This window comes from Equus caballus, chromosome 3 (genome assembly GCF_041296265.1).
Source record: "Equus caballus isolate H_3958 breed thoroughbred chromosome 3, TB-T2T, whole genome shotgun sequence".
NCBI classification, from domain to species: Eukaryota; Metazoa; Chordata; class Mammalia; order Perissodactyla; family Equidae; genus Equus; species Equus caballus.
Genome location: NC_091686.1, coordinates 7380025 through 7398306, shown reverse-complemented (window position 1 = coordinate 7398306; position 18282 = coordinate 7380025). Strand labels below are relative to the sequence as shown.

General features: G+C 51.4%; 1 long non-coding RNA gene across 1 annotated transcript in view; it reads right to left on the bottom strand.

Moving 5' to 3' along the window:
• Positions 1-800: 800 nt before the first annotated feature.
• The window catches only part of LOC138923360 (uncharacterized), a 36748-nt gene continuing 19266 nt past the window's right edge, over positions 801-18282 (bottom strand). The window contains exons 2-5 of the long non-coding RNA XR_011436864.1: positions 17408-17539; positions 13679-15844; positions 13337-13470; positions 801-1396 (exon numbers count right to left, since the gene is read on the bottom strand). This is a non-coding gene — a long non-coding RNA (uncharacterized lncRNA). The remainder of the gene's footprint in view (positions 1397-13336; positions 13471-13678; positions 15845-17407; positions 17540-18282) is intronic.

The window sequence follows — 18282 nt, the reverse complement described above, 5'->3', positions numbered from 1 at the left end:
ACCATGGACACTGAGTTAGACAGACTTGGGTGAGAGTCCCAGCCACGTCACTCTTGAGTTGTGTGCCCTTGGCCAAGCTATGCAACCTCTCTGAGCTTTACTTTTCCATTCTGTAAAATGGGGATAATAATGGCACCTTGTCGTGGGGCCCTTGCGAGGATTAAATGAATGGCCTAGAAAAGAAGTCAGCCCCTGGTGAGTGCTGGTCATTGTCGCTCTCCTGATTATGTATGTCTTTCGTGTTGGAAAGTTGTGGGGAACACAGTCTGTGTGAGAAACACAGCTTCTGACTGAGGCTCGTGCACAACCCAAAGGACAGATGATCTATGCTGCATCCAGACTCCCCAAACTATGGGATGGTCCCACAGATGAATAAAGAGGATCCCAGAACAGTGCTACTCAAAATGTGGCCCATGTGCCCATACCAGCTTGCAAACTCTTTATAAGAGATCTGCGATGAGACAACTATACAGGTTGAGGGTAAAGGTTTAGAGACTTTTGTAGCTGTTTTCCATTGTTGTGATATCCAAGTGCATGCTTGGTAGACTCGACTCATTGAACAGGGTGAGGACAGGTTCATTTATCATCGAATGTGCATGGCAAATTGCATGTGGCTCAAGCTGAGTACCAGTCACGTGCAGTAGGTAGGGCCATGTGTCAATCCACAGTAGTGGAAATATTTAAAAACAGTACTTTGCAACAGATAGTTTGAGAAACACTGTCTTATAGGCAGGGAGAGAACTTTAATTTGGGGTGAGTAGATAGTAAGGTTCCACCAGGAAAACAAAAAGCACTCTAGGTGGCTCAGACATAGAGAATTTAATAGAGGGGATTGACTACACAGGCAACGGAAGCTCTGGGAAGCCAGACAAGGGACAATGATACAACCCAGAGACTGGCGATGGCAGGAAGCTGCTCCCGCTTTTATGGCTGGAGGGACAACAGGAGGATGTGGTGCAACCAAAATCAAGATTCAAGGTTTTCCAGAGGGAGCTAGACCCATGTCTGGGGCTTCCCAGCAGGAGCTGGAGCCATGGAAGAGACCAAGGCACTGCCATAGAGGCCACTGGAGAAAAAGGACAGAGAGAGGGTAATGCTCTGACTTTTTTCCTCCTTCCATCCTCCAGTGTTCTGCCAGTGCCTTCCATTGGTTGAACATACCCAGAAGCCAGTTGGCAAGAAAGCTTGGGCATAGAGAAGAGGCGAAGCAGAGTGAATGGATAAAATAAACCAACAGCTGTCATGGGGCAGGACAGAGCAGGAAACCAGGCAGATGGCAACGACCTCCAACAGACTTCTTCTGAGCATGGTGCTGGTGGTGGTGGATGAGGACGTTTACCAGGCCCCTCTTTCTGGTTGTTGAAAAGACCAAGTAAGATGGCGCTTACTTGAGAATCTGAGGGTGTAGAGGGGTGGGGGAGAAAAAGATGGAGCTTCTGTACCACTAATCAACCCAAGGCAGGATTCAGGTCTGTTTCTCTAGATTATTTTCCCTCCAACCTCCTTCTTGTAACTTCCAAGTAGAAAATGAAAAACCCATGAAGTCTGTGATGTCCTCCATTTTTTAAATGGAGCTGTTAGAGCCAAAGGATGTGTGCACGATGGAGAAGATTTAAGAGAATTTCTTAGGAAATGGAGAGAGAATTCCAGGGAAAAAGTTTTTTAAAAAAAGAAACCAACGAAAACCCAGGAGGTTGGGAGACTAGAACACTTGTAAAAAGAACCTGCCAGGCTGGGACGCGGGGAGAAAATTGATATTAATGAAACATCATGAGCGAATTAAGACGGCCAAAGTGCTCTCAGATGTCTACAGGGACTGCACCTCTCACTGGCTTTTGGAAAAAGTTAACATGTAAAACTTCCTCATAAACAAAAGTATTTTAAGAATTTCAACTCGGAGACATTCCTGGCTAGCATCGTGCACGCAGTTGAGAATACCTTTGATTAATTCCGGCTGGTAATTAGGTTGGAGAATGTTTGTGCCAAGCGCTTCCAAGAGCTGCGTGAACAGTCAGGGGGAAGGCAGGGCACCCTGCCTCCCGCCTTCCTAACCTGAGGTGAGCTGGATGACGACTTCTGGTTTTAGGCATGAAACCAGGACACTCTCAGACTAGCTCGGGTCATGTGTAAGACTAACTGTCACTGAAACCATCCTGTGTGTGACTGTAGAAGATACCAGCTGGAGTGTCTTGCCACTCCTGCCTCCTTTCTCTGAGAACAGCTTCTCCCTGCCCTACAACCAGATTTAAATCGCAGGATCCCAGCCCTGAACGCAGCAGATTGGACCAGGAGTGGTCACCTGATGAAAGCTGAGCCAATCGGATTCTCTGCCCGCAGCATCTGGAACTAGCATTTGCACATGTGCGTCAGTTTCCACTTGTTGCTTGCACTGTGGAAGCATAAGCTCAGGGAATACTGGCTGGCTGCCTTTCACAGAGAAGCTGGTTTACAGAGAAAGAGATGAAGATCTAGAGAAAAGAATGGACTCAAGGCAAAGAAGCTTGAGAGAGAACCCGGCTATGGGACTCTGGTTCCTGACTGCCACAAGACCCAGTTTCATGGTCTTTCCTTGGGTTTTGAGAGATGCACCCCAAAATAGCCCCCTTTTTTATTGCTTGTGAAAATGTGGGTGTTTGCTCTTTGACACCAAGACACCAAGAGCATGAGAAAATGGTGGTGGCTAAGATGGCCCCAGTGCCTGCAGGAGAGACCGGTCAACAATGCTTTCTTACTACTCACTACGATTTAGGAAACATCTATACGATGCCTCTTAATGCTCTCTCCCATTTGGGGATGCCAGTGAAGAGAGAAGTGAGTGAAGACGCTGTGCGGTTTGATGGCCTCCCCAGAGCTGCCCTGACCAACAGCTACCCCCGCCCACCTGCCTTATGCCCCATCGTTAGTCATTCCACTCTGTGTAGGTCAACACAGGATGCTACATGGAGAGGGAGCGAGCCCATTGCACAGATGGCATGACTGAGGCTCAGAGCTTAAGTGACTCCTCCTTGCTGTATCTAGAAAAGTTCTGGGCACCAGGTTTGTACTTGATAATCCCAACTTAGCATCAGCACCAATCTGAGGCCTGTGACCCAGCTGCGGTCCTTGGAGGAATCCTGCAGCTGTCTTGGGGAAGTGGTTACCCGTGCTTCCCGACGCTGGCTGTAGCTTAGAACTACTTGGGAAGTCTTTTGAAAAAAAAATCTGATGCCTGGACTACACTCCAGACCAACTGAGCTGTGGTCTCTGGGTCCTGGAGATTATTTGTTTTTTAAAAGTTCCCAAGATGATCCTAAGATGCAGTCAGGGTTCAGAACTACTGAGCTGGGTGAATTAATTACTTTTGGGAAAAAGGGGAGATTAACTGAGCTGATGAGTGCTGGCTCTTCGTTGCTGAGCCCGCTGAGTGCCTTCCCTGGGATGGGTGGGACAAAGGGAAAAAAATAGACTGGAACAGTCTCCTGTCACCACTGAGGTCAAACCAACTGGGACTGTCGGAGGTTCGTCGGTCATTATACTTCATTAATTTGGACTCAAGATGAGAATATAAGAATGTTCTCGAACTATGAAGAAAGGGTTTTCTTCAAAAGAGGAAAGATATAAATGAGACATCAGCCCTTTGGCCTGCTTAGAGAAACCAGCCCTTCACAGACACACACCCCCAGTGGTGGGTTTGCTAGTAATACATTGGATTTTAGTCAGTCACCAAAGTTGGTCCTTCGGGACCACTATTTGCCAAACACTGTTCCTGGCATATGGTAGAGGCTCAATAAGTATTAGTTGAATTAATGAATAAATGAACATATTGTCACTGTAGAAGTCAACACATGCTCTTTGGATTATAGAGAGTTTTGAAAGAAATGTAATATTTTGAGGTCCAAACAAAAATGAGCTGAGCTGCCTCTGTCCAAAGCCTGGGGAGTCATGGGTCATAAAGCCCAGGCCTGGCAATTCCACTGATTTTGCTTTCAAGGTTCCCAAGATCTAAACTGTCCCCTTGGGGCCAGCCCTGTGGCCGAGTGGGTAAGTTCTTGCACTCTGCTTGGGTGGCCCAGGGCTTCGCCGGTTCGAATCCTGGGCACAGACATGACACTGCTCATCAGGTCATGCTGAGGCAGCGTCCCACATGCCACAACCAGAAGGGCCCACAACTAAAATACACAACTACGTACTGGGGGCTTTGGGGAGAAGAAGAAGAAAAAAAGAAAAGATTGGCAACAGATGTTAGCTCAGGCTCCAATCTTTTTTTTTTAAGATTTTATTTTTCCTTTTTCTCCCCAAAGCCCCCAGGTACATAGTTGTGTATTTTTAGTTGTGGTTCCTTCTAGTTGTGGCATGTGGGACGCCGCCTCAGCATGGCCTGATGAGTGGTGTCATGTCTGTGCCCAGGATTCAAACCAGCGAAACCCTGGGCCGCTGAAGCAGAGCGAGAGAACTTAACCGCTCGGCCATGGGGCTGACCCCTCAGGTGCCAATCTCAAAAAAAAATAAAATAAAAAAATAAACTATCCTCTCTGGATGCTTGAAGGCTGGCTCCAGCCAGGCTCAGTTTCTGCCAATAACAAAGGGGCATGGGGTGAGGCATCTGCCCCTCACATATGTCCTGGAGGGGAGTCACCCACCCCTCCACGGCCCCCTCCTCTGGGCATTACCCTTTCAGGAGACACATTGAGGGCCCAGGGCTTCTCAGATTTGCCAACTGAAACATTGGTAAGGACAAAGGAATGTGAACTCACAATCCTCATGATTTAGGGGCATTCCCTGAAGCAACCAGTGCCAGCAGGGCTGCTATGGACAGAACTGAACTGGGTCCCCCATAATTCCTATGTAGAAGCCCGAACCCCCAGTGTGACTGTATTTGGAGATAGAGCCTATAAGGAAGTAATTAAGGTTCAGTGAGGTCGTAAGGATGGTGCCCGATCCTTCAGGATTAGTGTCCTTGTAGTAGAGATGCAGAGAGCTCTCTCGCACTCAGAGGAAAGGCCATGTAATGAGAAAGCTAGGGAGAGAGTACAAGGAATGTCTTTGAAGCTTCTCCAACTACTTAAAAAATTTGTTCTGATGTTGCACTTTACCTGACAATAAAATCCTCGTTTGTTTTAATAGCAAAAATAGTTGTTATTTAAAATAACCTTTTTCCTGAAGTTTCACCTAATCCCTACCTCATCTCCAATTACCTCCCCAGGTGCATGTGCCCCGTGGGAAAAGTACATGAGGAGCCAAGTGGAGAAGAGGCTTAAAGGACTGTAACCAGAACAGGGAGGGAGCCAAGACTCAGGTCAGAAGTGCTTGCTGGAACTGGGGGTGATCGTCCCTAAGAGGAGGGGCTGAGGAGCAGGCACAACAGCTGCCCTCAGAAGAGGAACCTGTGGGGCTGGCCAGGTGGCGCAGTGGTTAAGTTTGTGTGCTCTGCTTCAGTGGCCCCAAGTTCGCAGGTTTGGATCCTGGGTGCAGACCCGCACACCACTCATCAAGTCACGCTGTGGCGGTGAGCCATGTACAAAACAGAGCAAGACTGGCACAGACGTTAGCTCAGCGACAGTCTTCCTCACACACACAAGAAAGAGGAACCTGAGACGTGCATGAAACCCGGGTCTTCAGTCCTAACAGACACCGTGTCCCCTTTTGATAAATATAAAGCTCTTGCAAGTCCTGGGGATTCTGAACTTGTCCCTTGCGAGGGCACATGTGACTCTGCCCTCTGCATGTCCCACCAGCCAAATTTCCATCAAGCACTTCTTCGCATCCTAGAAAATAGCATTTATTTTACATTTGTCAGGTTTAAATATCATGATTTGAATCATGTGTTTTCAAGCCGCTTACACCCCTGACCCCTCTCCACCCTGGGGGTTCTGATGCACGTCCCAGCCTGCCTCCTCGCCGAGCTGTGCTGTTTTAAGTACGTAGCTCCACAGGCAGAGTTCAGCCAACGGGACACGTTCAAGGGAGGCAGCCTTCAGCATGGAAAGGAAGACACTCTACAAGTTAGAGCCACCCAGCACGACCTGAATTGACATGATAGGTAGTGAGCTCCCCGTGGCTGGAGGTATGTAGGAGGAAGCCAAGTGACTATCGTGACCAGGGCAGTGATTGGATGCTGTGATTTCCAATTCTGATTTGTGCTTCAAGAGCTGAGACGTGTGACACGGAAGTTCCAGACTGTTTCAAAGGGGGCCCCCTCACCTTCAGTTCCTTGAGATCCCTAATTCTTCCTCCCATCCCCATTCATTTTGGGGATATGAAGCCAACTTGTCTGAGGACTGGAGGGCCGCTGGGCGGAGACACCAGACTGTCTCCAAAGACGCCGGTGGTGGAGGTGGCACACGGTGCCGCTGGAAAAGGCCACAGGGAATTCTCTGTGTCACTGCAGCGTCTCTGGGCCAAAAGAGCCAGGGTCCACTCGTCACACAGCTGGAGGGCCCAGTGTCCTACCATGACGATTAGCCTGGCCCGCGTCCCTCCGGCTGCCCCACCGTGTACGAAAAGAGCAGCTCAGCCTCCATCCTTGCCTTCCTGCCTGAGGCCAGAGGGGCCCGCAGGCCAATCTCACTGCTTTCGGTTTGACCAGGAGGGTGTTGCCGTTTTTATTTTGTGATCCCTCCGCTATGAAACAAAACAAAGTAAGGGATGTCACGTCAGGAAGCTAGGTTGCCAGTTTCTCTGGGGTCTGGGGGCCCGGGCCTGTGTCCCAGCGGACATGGCTCGCCTCCTGTGCTGCCCTCCTCTCCCGTCACCAGCTAGTCCCTTGCCTTAGTTTGGCTCCCCCTCAAAGCAGACCCTGAGACCAGGATGGGAGCGCAAGTCGTTTCCTTGGGAGGCAGAACACACGTGCAGAGGGTGGGGAAGCGGGACAGGGAGGGAAGAAAGCCCATCCGGGGACTGTTGTGGGCAGTTGGAGTCTCATCCTGCTGGGGTCGCTGAGAGTCAGCGCAGAGCATGCCTCAGTTTCCCTCCCGAGAGGAGAGGGAGCTGGGATGTTCGTACAGCAGCTCCTGCCAGTCACGGGTGGAGGCTGCTGGAGAGGAGAGGGAGCCTGTGGGAGGGGGAACCCTGGGCAGAGCGAGGCAGGTCCTGGCAGCGGGAGGGCCACGGTGCCCTGAAAGGGTGAGGTGGGCCCAGGGCGGGGTGCTGGTGGCTCCCACTGCACCTCCGTGAGGTGCCAGGATCTGCCATCTCTGCTTTAAACCGTGTGGCCCAGCCCTGACAGAAAGGGAAATCCTCTCTCATTCTAGGCCCATCTGACTCAGTTCCTGTCAGCGTTACGTGGGCACGATGGCACCTGGCTCATGGGGAGGTGCAGAGCCAGGCAAGCTGCTTGCTGTCCCTTAACAGGAAAGTCACCTGCCTCGCACAGCCTTGCCCTCCCAAATCCCCGGATGGGGCTGACCGTTTTTTTTTTTCAGTGAGGAAGATTGGCTTTGAGACAATATCTGTTGTCAATCTTCCTCTTTTTACTTGAGGAAGATTGGCCCTGAGCTAACACTTGTGCCAGTCTTCCTCTACTTTGTATGTGGGATGCCACCACAGCGTGGCTTGATGAGTGGTGCATAGGTCTGCGCCCAGGATCCGAACCTGCGAACCCTGGGCCACTGAAGTGGAGCGGGCGAACTCAACTGCTACAACCCTGGGCTGGCCCCAGAGCTGAGCTTCTTGATGGGCAGACAGTCCCCGCGTCCTGGGTCCTCTCTCTCCTCCTACCCCATCCAGCCAGTCTTGCTCTTTCCTTCCGGAACGTTTAAGCCCTCAAGTCCTCTGCTCTGCAGTTCACCCTAGATTAACCAGGCAACCAGTTCAATGGCAAGTTGCAGGGGAATTAACTGGAGGGGTGGGATTAGCAGCCCTTTTCGAAGTCAAAGCTCCAGATCTGGGTCTTTAAAAATGATGCCTTTTTAAGCACTTCCATCTTTGCTGGCATCCCTTTGCTGACCAAGGGAAGAACAGCAGACACCAGACAATGGGCTCCATCTGCCCTCATGGCCATGACATTTCCTGGAACCAAAGGGCTGGTAATATGTACAAATGAGAGGGGCGAGTCCTCTGCCAGGCCCTCCCCAGAGGGAAGTTCATCTGCACTATAGACGTTCTTGATTCCGAGGATCTGTCTTGTAAACCCTGTGCAGACGGCTTTTGTTTTCAGATTAGAGAGCCTGTTGACAGTCTCGCTTTCAAAAGATCTCTGTTTGGGGTCTCTTAAACTTCGGGAACCATGCCTCCCGGCCCCGCTGGGATTCATTTTGCCAGAGGTGCTAGCCAAGAGCTCTTTCCCCATCTTTGCACAGGAGGGCCGGATGCAGCACCGACGCAGGCTTTCTGGATCGATGAACTTGTTCTGACCCTTTCTCCTCTTGCTCCCCTTTCTCAGATGGTATAAACTGAAACTGGGGGAGGCCAGCCTGTCAGATGCACCCAAGGATTCCTGCCTTCTGGGGTGCGCGGTGACACCAAGCTGCGATGCGTGGTGGGAAGAGGGCAGGTACACAAAAGACAGGAAGCCAAATGTGCGGGCCTTGAAGGGTGCTGCTCAGAGCACAAGGCCCCACTGTTCACCAGATGTGTGTCCACTTCACTTCTCTCCACCGCTGTTTACTCAGCTATAAAATGGAAATGATGATAACACCCCCCCCTTTGTGGAGCTATGGTAAGGATAAAATGAGATAATGCGGGAAAAGCTCCTTGCCCGCACACAGTGAGAGCGTGACAAATGAGCGCTGCTTTTGCCCTTTATCATCATCATCATCATCACCACCACTATCTGGGCTTCCAGAAATACCAACACCAAGCGACAGGCTGTCAGAAAAGGACTGGGCCCCATCCATCGAGAAGAAGTGAAGGAGCTTCTTAAATGATGAAGGCTTGGAGATGTGTCTTGAAGAATGGGAAGAATTTGGACAAGCGGCAATGTCACCGGGGAGACGGAAAGTCAGAGGAGAGGAGAGGAGGGCATTCCAGGTGGAGGGAGCCAAGCGAGTGGGAAAGGAGAGATGCCTGCGTGTGTTCAGGGATTATTAGCAAGTAACGTCCTTGGCAGGAGTGGGTAGAGGAGATGCAGAGAAGGGAAGATGAGATAGAGAGGCGGGCTGTTTTAAACCAGGAGACCATTTCATCAGGACTAGGAGTGCTCAGAAAGGGCAACTCTGCTTTCCAGGAGACGCCAAACTTCTCAGATAAGAGAATTCTCCTTTGGTCTTAACAAAATGGCCAACATGACCGCATGCTTGGATGTTCCATTAGTCAGATTACATCCTTTGCTTTGACAGCAAAGCTGAGGCCCTGTGTGAGGTGCCCGGAGTGGGAGAGGGGGGACATTTTATTGGACAGTATTGAATTTGTTCAGACTCCTGCAATTCCCCTGGAAGGGGCCATGGATACAGGGTCAATTTACCCTCCGACCCGAAGCCACAGGGTTGATAAGCAGCCGCCACAGTGTACGGGGGAGATGAACTCCATTGTGGAGCTGTTCAATAAATCTGCTGTTAGCAGGGAAAGTGCTTACATGCACTTAAAAAAAATTAAACAACAAAATAAGAGCCGTTGATTGACAGAGCATCAATAAAGCTGCGCGTGTGCACTGTTGACCTTCCCCCACCCCCCGCCCTGCCAATCTGTGTTTATTAGAAATCAGTTCCTATAAATAGCTTGTGGCAGAGAAAACGATGAGCCGCTCCCCAGATGCGTGACTGTGAAAGCTAACTGTTTAAGACTCGGCTCTTGGTTCGATTCAGTTGATCATTTGCTGCCGCTGAAACGTGGGGTGTCAGGAGTGAGGGGCTGTTGTCAGAGGTGCTTAATAATTTTGTACCCTCCACTGTTGAAGCAGAATTGCTAGTTCCCCACTCCAGACCTGTCCTTCCTTTTTGCTGACGAACTGAACCCCAATTTGCTTTCAGAGTGGCAATGTACTTTGCTAAAAACCAATGGCTTTCCCATACTTCTCTGAAGCCAGGGTTGGCCACACAGCTCTATCCAATGAGACACAGCAGAGGGTTTTGGAAAAGTTTTTGCTGACCTGAGACATATGCTACCTCTCTGTCTTTCTTCCTTCCATTTTCTTCCTGTCTGGAAAGTGGATGTAAGTCTGGAGGTACAGCAGCCATACTGTGACTAGGAGGCTACAAGCTGGAGGAGGAAGTGATAAGGATGGGGGAGCAGAAAGATGGATATGGTTGAAGTCCCTGGTGTTTTCATTGAGTCACTTACAGCTCCAGGCTGCCTATTCATAGAGTTTTTGTTGTGAGTTAAAAATAAACTCTTATCTGTTTCAGCTACAGTAGAATGATTGTCTGTTAATTGCAGTTCACCACCACTCTATCTGATGCAAACTTATTCCAGAATCTCATCTCAAGTTTATGCTGCAAGTATGTGAGGATCATGTGCCCAGAACTGGCCAATATGCAATATGGGTAAAGTGCAGCCACATTGTGAGTAAGAGTAGAGTGTGGTGGCTCTTGAATCAGAGAGGCCTGAGCTCAAATCCAGGAGCCAGCTGCCGCGGACTAGCTCACGACCTTGGTCAAGTCTCTCTACAGGTCTGAGCCTTCCTCGCCTCGTCTGTATCATCACCATCATAAGTATTCAGTGGTGAGTGAAAAGCTCTATCTTGCAGGGAATAGAGGCCCTGGCCTGAGGAAGGAGGAGCCACTTACCTGAGCCAGTGGGCACAGGCATGGCTGAAGAAGGCCCATGTGGCAGGGGCAGGAGACCAACCACCACGGAGAAGGCTTGAAACAGGGAGCACTGGGCTAGGAGCCTGGAGGCCCAGGACCCAGTTGGTTACACATACACACCTTCCCAGGATCCGAGGAGGATTGCCCTCGGTGTGGGTTCTGTCATGGATCGTCTTTCTGGGCCTTATTGTCATCTCCTCACACCTTCATCCCACATATCCTTTCCTGGCACCACCAGGCCCCAGGCCTGAGCTGCACACTTTCCATTTACAGCCTCATTTCTTCTCTCATCACTCCTCCGAGTGTCTGGGACTAGCCCCATTTCACAGGGGAAGAAACCGAGGCTGCTAGAGTTCCTCTCTTCCTCACCCTTATTTACTCGGTCCTTCCACATGTTTCCTGAGGGCCTCCTATCTTCCAGACACTGTGCCAAGCCTTCTCTCATTTAACCCTCAGAAGGACATGATGAAATAGATACTCTGATCCTTGTTTTTCAGATGAGGAAACTGAGGCTCAGAGAGTTTATTGAATTCACGCACTCTTTCAATGAATTCTAGAGTGGGCCATCTCACCTTTCCCTGTTGCCAGGCCTGGAGGTGGCGGGATGGTGGCACAGGCCTCAGGTGCCTCCGGTATCGCTGCCCTCTGGCCTGGCTCTCAGCTTTGCAGTGTTGGTGGCCCTACACTGGTTCATTCCCATATTTGCTTTCCAAATGACGAGGCAAGTCCCTTAGCCCGAGCTTCTGAGATCATGGCGGACTAAAGTGGTGGATGCTATGGTGTCCTATGCACAGCCCTTTATTAGGCTGACACACTTGACCCTCAGTGACCATCAGCGTTGGCTGCTAATGGCTCACGGGTACCCATAGAATTGTCTAGACAATTGTCCTTGGCCAATCATAAGCCCCCTTGCCTGGGAGTAAACTCCCCAGTCCCTGAGAGCAAGCTGCAGCCAACGACTGACCGACAGGAGGGGCAAGAGCCAGAACACCTTGCCTCAGGGCAGAACAATCCTTGAGTTGTGATTCCTGCCCCAGGGCTCCCCAGAGGCCAGACTCCAGCCAAGACCCAGTTCTTGCTTAGCTCCTTCCTTCACTCTGTCCTACTTCCCTTACTCTCTTCCTCCTGAGAAAACAAATCACCAAACGCCTGTTCCAGCTCTGCTTCTAGAAGCCTGACTGAAGTCATCTCGGTAAAACCTTTGAAATCATCTGGTCCAAGGTCCAATTCCCTCTTTTTTTTTTTTTTTTTTTTTTGAGGAAGATTAGCCCTGAGCTAACATCTGCTGCCAATCCTCCCCTTTTTTTGCTGAGAAAGACTGGCCCTGAGCTAACATCTGTGCCCATCTTCCTCTACTTTATATGTGGGATGCCTGCCACAGCATGTTTTGACAAACGGTGTGTAGGTCTGCACCTGGGATCGGAACCGGTGAACCCCAGGCCACCAAAGCAGAGCGTGTGAACTTAACCACTGCACCACCAGGCCAGCCCCCCAGCTCCCTCTTTCTGTAGCCCTGATCACAAGCCAGAGTGGGTTACTGATCTCCATCAAAGCTCCTACTGTGCTGCCTTGGAATTTGCTTATGCATCTATCTCTCAGGATTGACTAAACGATACTCAAGGACAGGACCAAGTCAGCTTTGTGTCTTCCTGCTCAGTGCCTGGCCTTGATGGCACCCAGTGCTGAGAATAACAGTGACGCTGAATATAGCTAGCATCAAGTATCAACCATGTGCCAAGCCCAGTCTGGTAACTTTACACGTGTTAATTCATTTACGCCTCACTACTATCCTTCGAAGTGGGAAATGTTATTATTCCCATTGTGCAGATGAGGATACTGAGGCCTGGGAGGACCTCTGAAGGGGAAGAGTCGGGTCTGGAGTGCTGCGGTCCCAACCCCTCGCTGGGACTCTCTCTGGCCCCCTCCTCAGAGAGGACACATCACCCCCACTTTACAAAGTCAGGCGAGAATTGCTCAAAGTTTCCAGAACAGTGTTCCTCACCTCGCCCTTGGGGTGTGAGAAGGTACAGACAAAGCTTGACAAAAGCAAACCACAACAAAACTAAACATCCCGGTCTCATAGCATGAATCACGCAAAAATGAGGAGGAAAGATTGATTGCAGAATGTGGAATCTCAGCTCCAATCAATATTTCATCAGCTTAAGAAATGAAGGCACCGGGGAGCCCGCCTGTGTGGGAGGCAGAGAGGGCAGTAGGAAGGAGGCTCAGTCCTCATGCTCACCTGTCTCCCCCTCGCAGGTATTTCTACCTCCCCTGGAGATGTGGCAAATCCTCAGACGCACATCTCTGTGCTCTTTCCCCTCAGGATCTGAGGCGTCTAGAGAATCTCGGCATCTCTAGGCTACCAAGGACTTTGGGGGTCGTCTAAGGCTTTCCCGGTTCGGGAATGGTACTAATAGTCATCAGATTAGTTGACATGTAATGGGCACTTGCTACGTACTGGGCACACTGCTGAGGGCTCTGTGTTTATTTCTCTCAGCCGCCCTAGGAGGTGGGCACCACAGACATCTCCAACTTGCAGAAGAGGACACGAGGTACAGAGAGTTGAAATGCTTGCTTAAAATCATGCAGAGAGGAAGTGCATTTGTTGGGGTAGCACTGGCTCTGTAATGATAACCCCCCAAATATTCATGCTCCACACAGTAGAAATTTACCTGTAGACCCCCAGTATTCCAATGCAGGTGTTTCTGATCACTGGGTCGGTCCCCTACAAGCTTCTTTGGGGACCCAGGCTCCTTCCATCTTGTAGCTCTGCCTCCCTTAGGGCCTCGTTCTCTGTCAATCACACCTACGCAGTGGAAGGAGAGAGAGACACAGAGAAGGCACACTCACTCCTGTGTCTTGGCCCAGAAGTGCCAAGCATCACGTCCTTTCATAGCCCATTGATGAGAATCAGTGAGGTAGCCAAATCCAGGTGCTGGAGGGGAAGGCAGACACTTCTTAGGGACGACTCTGCAGTGTGGAATGAAAGGGGTAGATTTGGTACAACCAGCTACCTGTCACGGTAAGTCTTCCCTGAGGGGAGGAAGAAGGGAGAGGCTGGAGAATGGGCACGTGGGCACGGCAACCTCATCCGTCTCCTCTAACCCAGAATGCAAAAGCCTTTGTAGAAGCCAGCAGACTGCTGCTGAGGCCTTGTTGGCCAGAACCGGGGCGCGTGTCCATCCCGAGCTGCAAGGGAAGCTGGGAAACAGAATAGGATGGTCATGATTAGCTTACATCCCTCATGCTCCCTCACCCGGGACTGGGTATGTTGCGTTCTGGAGCAAAAACAGGATTCAATTAGCCAGGAAGCAGGAGAGGAAATGGATGTTGAGTAATCAGCTACTTGTGTCCATCACCCATTCATTTATTCAAAATCTCTCCCACCAGTGTTGACTCGTTGACTGATCACATGCTCTGTGCCAGGCACTGTGCTAGCTGCTGGCAGGGGCATCTTTTTATCCTTCAAGCTGAAACTGCCCCCACCAATGTTACCAGGAACCTCGAGGTAGGTAAGTCTCAGAAACACTTCCCAGTGATCCTCCTTGACCTTGAGGCCCATTAGATGCTTGTGCCAAGTCAAGGTCATCTCTCTTCTTTGGGATGGCCATGAACAAACCCCAGGGCCCCAGGGTCAGACGTGGAAAGAGTCTGCCCACATGTGGAGGTGCTGTCCCCTCCAACTCCATCAGCAGAAGGGACAAGGAGGAGCCAGGAACCCTCCCCACCAGCCGGCCCTGAGCTTGGCTCCCAGGAGGGGAACTGGAAGGGCTCGTTCCCATCACCTCTGACGACTAAACCAAGTTCATGTTCAGAATGTATATAAAGCTATTTGGGCCAAATTTCCATGTTAACTGTTCAGATCAGAAATGCTCAGTGTCAGTTAAATTTGGTTGGATTACAAGACAACACAGTCAAGATCAAGAACATGTGGCCTGATGTGATTTAACCCAGAGAAGCAACGCCTGTTCCCTTCTGCTCGGCTATAACGTTATACATATAAAGATACATACGCGCCTGCTCTCTGCCAGAAATGTCAACTGCTTTTGATCTCCCCCTGTAGATATTAAAGTCCCCTGCTCGCCCCTCCGCTTCGCGGGCCCCTGAAGGGCTTTCCAACCAATAAACAAGCCTGGAGCTGCTGAGAGGGGGGAAGCTGGTTGCCTTTTTGAGCTGGAGCCCTGTGCCCGAAGGTCGTGTTTAATCAGCCTCAAGGTTTTGGTTAACATTGACTCAGAGTTTAAAATAGCATTTCAATAACCTCAGCCCCTTCCTGCTCCCCGCACCAGCCAGGGAGGAGGGAGACAGAGGCCGTGGGTTTAGAGGTTTGCGTGTTTGTTGTTAAGGTTCTGAAGCAAATGTGCTGTGCTTGGCTGCTGGCCGTGGCGAGGGGTGCTCTTCTCGCCTCGGGGAGGGACCTGGCCTGGATGCAGGACCAGCTCTGGGGGGTCCCTGGTAATAGGATTATTGTCGCAGAAGGCCAGTTGGAGGTTGAAGTTGCCTTTCTTTCCTCTCTTCTTCTGACTCTAAAGATAGAAGAGCATGGGGCCACCTTTGTGAAAATTCTCAGTTGTGCCCACAATATCGTGTGGAGGCATTACAATCGTACCTACAAGCTCATTCCAAACTCACCCAAGACCAAAGACAGTATAAAGCGCTCAGCGCTCTTCCTTCCCTGGGAGGGTCTTTCATCCATGCGAAGTCCCCTGAGATGGGGGTCTGGCTGCTTCTGCTCTCGGGTTCTCCTCCCTGTTTCCCACCTCCTACCCCTCCCTCCGCAGGATCCTCGTCCTCCCATGGCAGCATCATTCCTTGCCCCATCCTTGGAACCTGGTGGGAGACAGGCTCCATCTAAGACAAATTTGGCTCCTCTGCCTATGAAAGCGTTCCTTCAATGCATTACCATGCTTAGAAATACCCTCTGGCCAGCCGGCAAGTTCAGGGGCTCATCAGCAGTATAGTATCAACTAGTTCAGCCGCCCTGTATTAACCAGGATAGGCGAGGTCATGCTGTGATAACAAAATAACCTTCCCTCCAGAAGTTCATTTGTCACCCATGAAAAGTCCTGTGCAAATGGAACAGCTCCGGAGCAGGGCATCTGGTCTCCACGCGGTGACTTAGCGATCCAGACAACTTCCGCCGTCTCAGCACATGGCCTCCGTGGTCACAGAAGGGACACCTGGAAGGAGGGTTAGAGCAGGCTTGTAAATGTTTTGGCCCAGGAGTAACACCACTTCTGCTCACAGCCTGTGGACCAGCTCTAACCACATGGCCCCACTTATACACGAGAGATCTGGGAAATGCGAGGTGACACACGGGCATTAGGTGAGCAGGACATTCCTCTGCCCCACCCCACACCTCTGTGTCTCATGATCCCCAGAGGACTCGGGGACTCTCCCCAGGGTGTCGGGAAATGCACTTCTGAACCCATTGTTAGGGCTGCACTGGGACCCGCCAGAGCCTGGAAGTGGAGGATGGAGGGGCCATCCCTGTAATAATAATAATAATAATAATAATAATAATAACTAATATTTATTTAGAATTTTCTACATGCCAGGCATGAGCTTACCCTGTTCACACATCGTCTCATTTCTCCTCTCCCTGGCCCTCTGAGGAAGTTCCTATCCTGAATTCCTCTTTACTGAGGCTCAGAGAAGGTAAGTGATGTGCCCGAGTCCTCGGTCAGTACCTGGCAGAGCCTAGGCTGTGGGACCCCCAGGCTCACTGTGCTACATGCGGGTCACTGACAGCCCTGGGCAAGGCAGGTGTGAGCTCCAAGGGGTCACTGCACCTGCAGAAGGGGGTGTACAGCTTTGCCTGCAGAGGCTGATGGTGAGCAGGCCCGACAGTCCCCAGACCCCTCGTCGCCTTGAACCTCTGCTCCTCAAGAGACCTGGAGCTCACCAGCCGCGCCTTCTCAGTGGGCCCAGCACCTCCAGAGCTGGCTTACAGACTGGCCGCTCCAGTCCTGCCCCAGTGCCCAGAGGATTCGGCTGAGGATGTCAGCAGGGCCTGTGGACCTCAGGTGAGCAGTCCTGGCATCCAAGAAGAAGAGCGGGGCCCAAGGCCCCCAAGGCCAGTCTCCCAGCAGAGGACATGGGTCCCCAGACCCAGGGAGATGAGTCACCTACCCAGGGCTCCTCCCTTGTCACAGCCTCCCCTGCGGCTTGATGGAGGCTGGTTTTGTTCTCCAGACAAGAAGGGGCCTATGAGACTCGCATCCACAGCTCAACAGTAAGGGTTTGGGACGTTTCATTGTCAAATCCTGACCCACACTCTGGGAACTGGGTCTCTGTGTTGGGAGAAGGCTGGGGCAAGGAGACCTTCACTCACTCAGCTACAGGTGGCGCCAGGCACTGTGTCCAGCCCAGAAGGTTGAATGAAACAAGGCCTGCAGGAGGGAGATAGACAGATCACCCGGAGAGAGGAGGAGACTGCTATAGTCAAAGGAGGTACAAAGCACGATGGGCGCCCAGGGGTGGCAGTCACATCTCGTGCTTTGGGAAGGCTTCATTGAAGAGGTGACAAGGATTCTGAAGGGTTTCACCTAATTTGGACTGAGAGGGGCAGGGAAAGAGGAGACTATTCCTGGCAGAAGGAGCAGCATGTGCAAAGGCCCAGAGGTATGGAAATTCACGATGTGTCCTGAGAATGTGAATTTGCCCAACGTGACTGTGACTTCAGGTAGAGGGCGTGGGAGGGGGCAGGAGTGTAAGAGTTGGGGCTGGGGGGATATTCCTACCTTTGGCTGGACCCTGGGGGAAATTCACATGGCAGGTGGCGTTTGACTTGGGCCCTCCTGAAGGTTGAAGGATGCTGCAATTTGGGAATGAAGGTTCTTCCTGGGCAGAGCCCCATGTCAAGGAGGCAGGGCCTGTATGAGGAAGAAAGAGGGGCTCCAGACAGAGTGTATGGCTTTCTCTCACTGCGTAACAAGTGGCCACAAGCATCGCAGAGTAAATCAACACCCGTTTATCACTCACTGGGCTGTAAGTGGAGTCTGGGCTGGCGTGACCCAGTTCTCTGCTCAGGTCTCATCAGCTGCAAGGAAGGGGCCGCTGGGGCTACTGCTCACCAGGGACTCGGGGCGCCCTTCCCAGCTCTCTGGTCATTGGTAGAATTCACTTCCTTGTGGCTGTCAGGCTGAGGTCCCCGATTGCCTGCCAGCTGTCAGCGGGGGCTGCTTCAGCCGGAGGCGCCCCCTCCATTGGTGGTTCACAGAGGGGAAGTCCGCCTGCTCCGAGGCACACGCCTCTGCCGTCCCCTTGAGCGACCAGCCCAGTGGGAGAAAGCTGTGCTTTTAGAGGGTTCCTGTGATTGGGTCGGGCTTACCCAGATCACCTCTGTATCTTAAGGTCAACTGAGTTGGGACTTTAATCACATCTGCAAAATCTTGTCACAGCAATACCCGGGTTAGTATTTGATGGACTAACCAGGGGTTGGGAATCTTGGGGGTCTGTCTTAGAATTCTGCCCACCATGGGAGGAGAGAGGGCCCCGGGCAGCCAGAGGGGAGGTGCGGGGAGTGGGGAAATAGAGTAACAGGTGACCTTGGATGCGGAGGGAGCCTGGCACTCACCTAGGGCCCTGGAGGGCTGGCCTCAGAGAAGTGGGACCC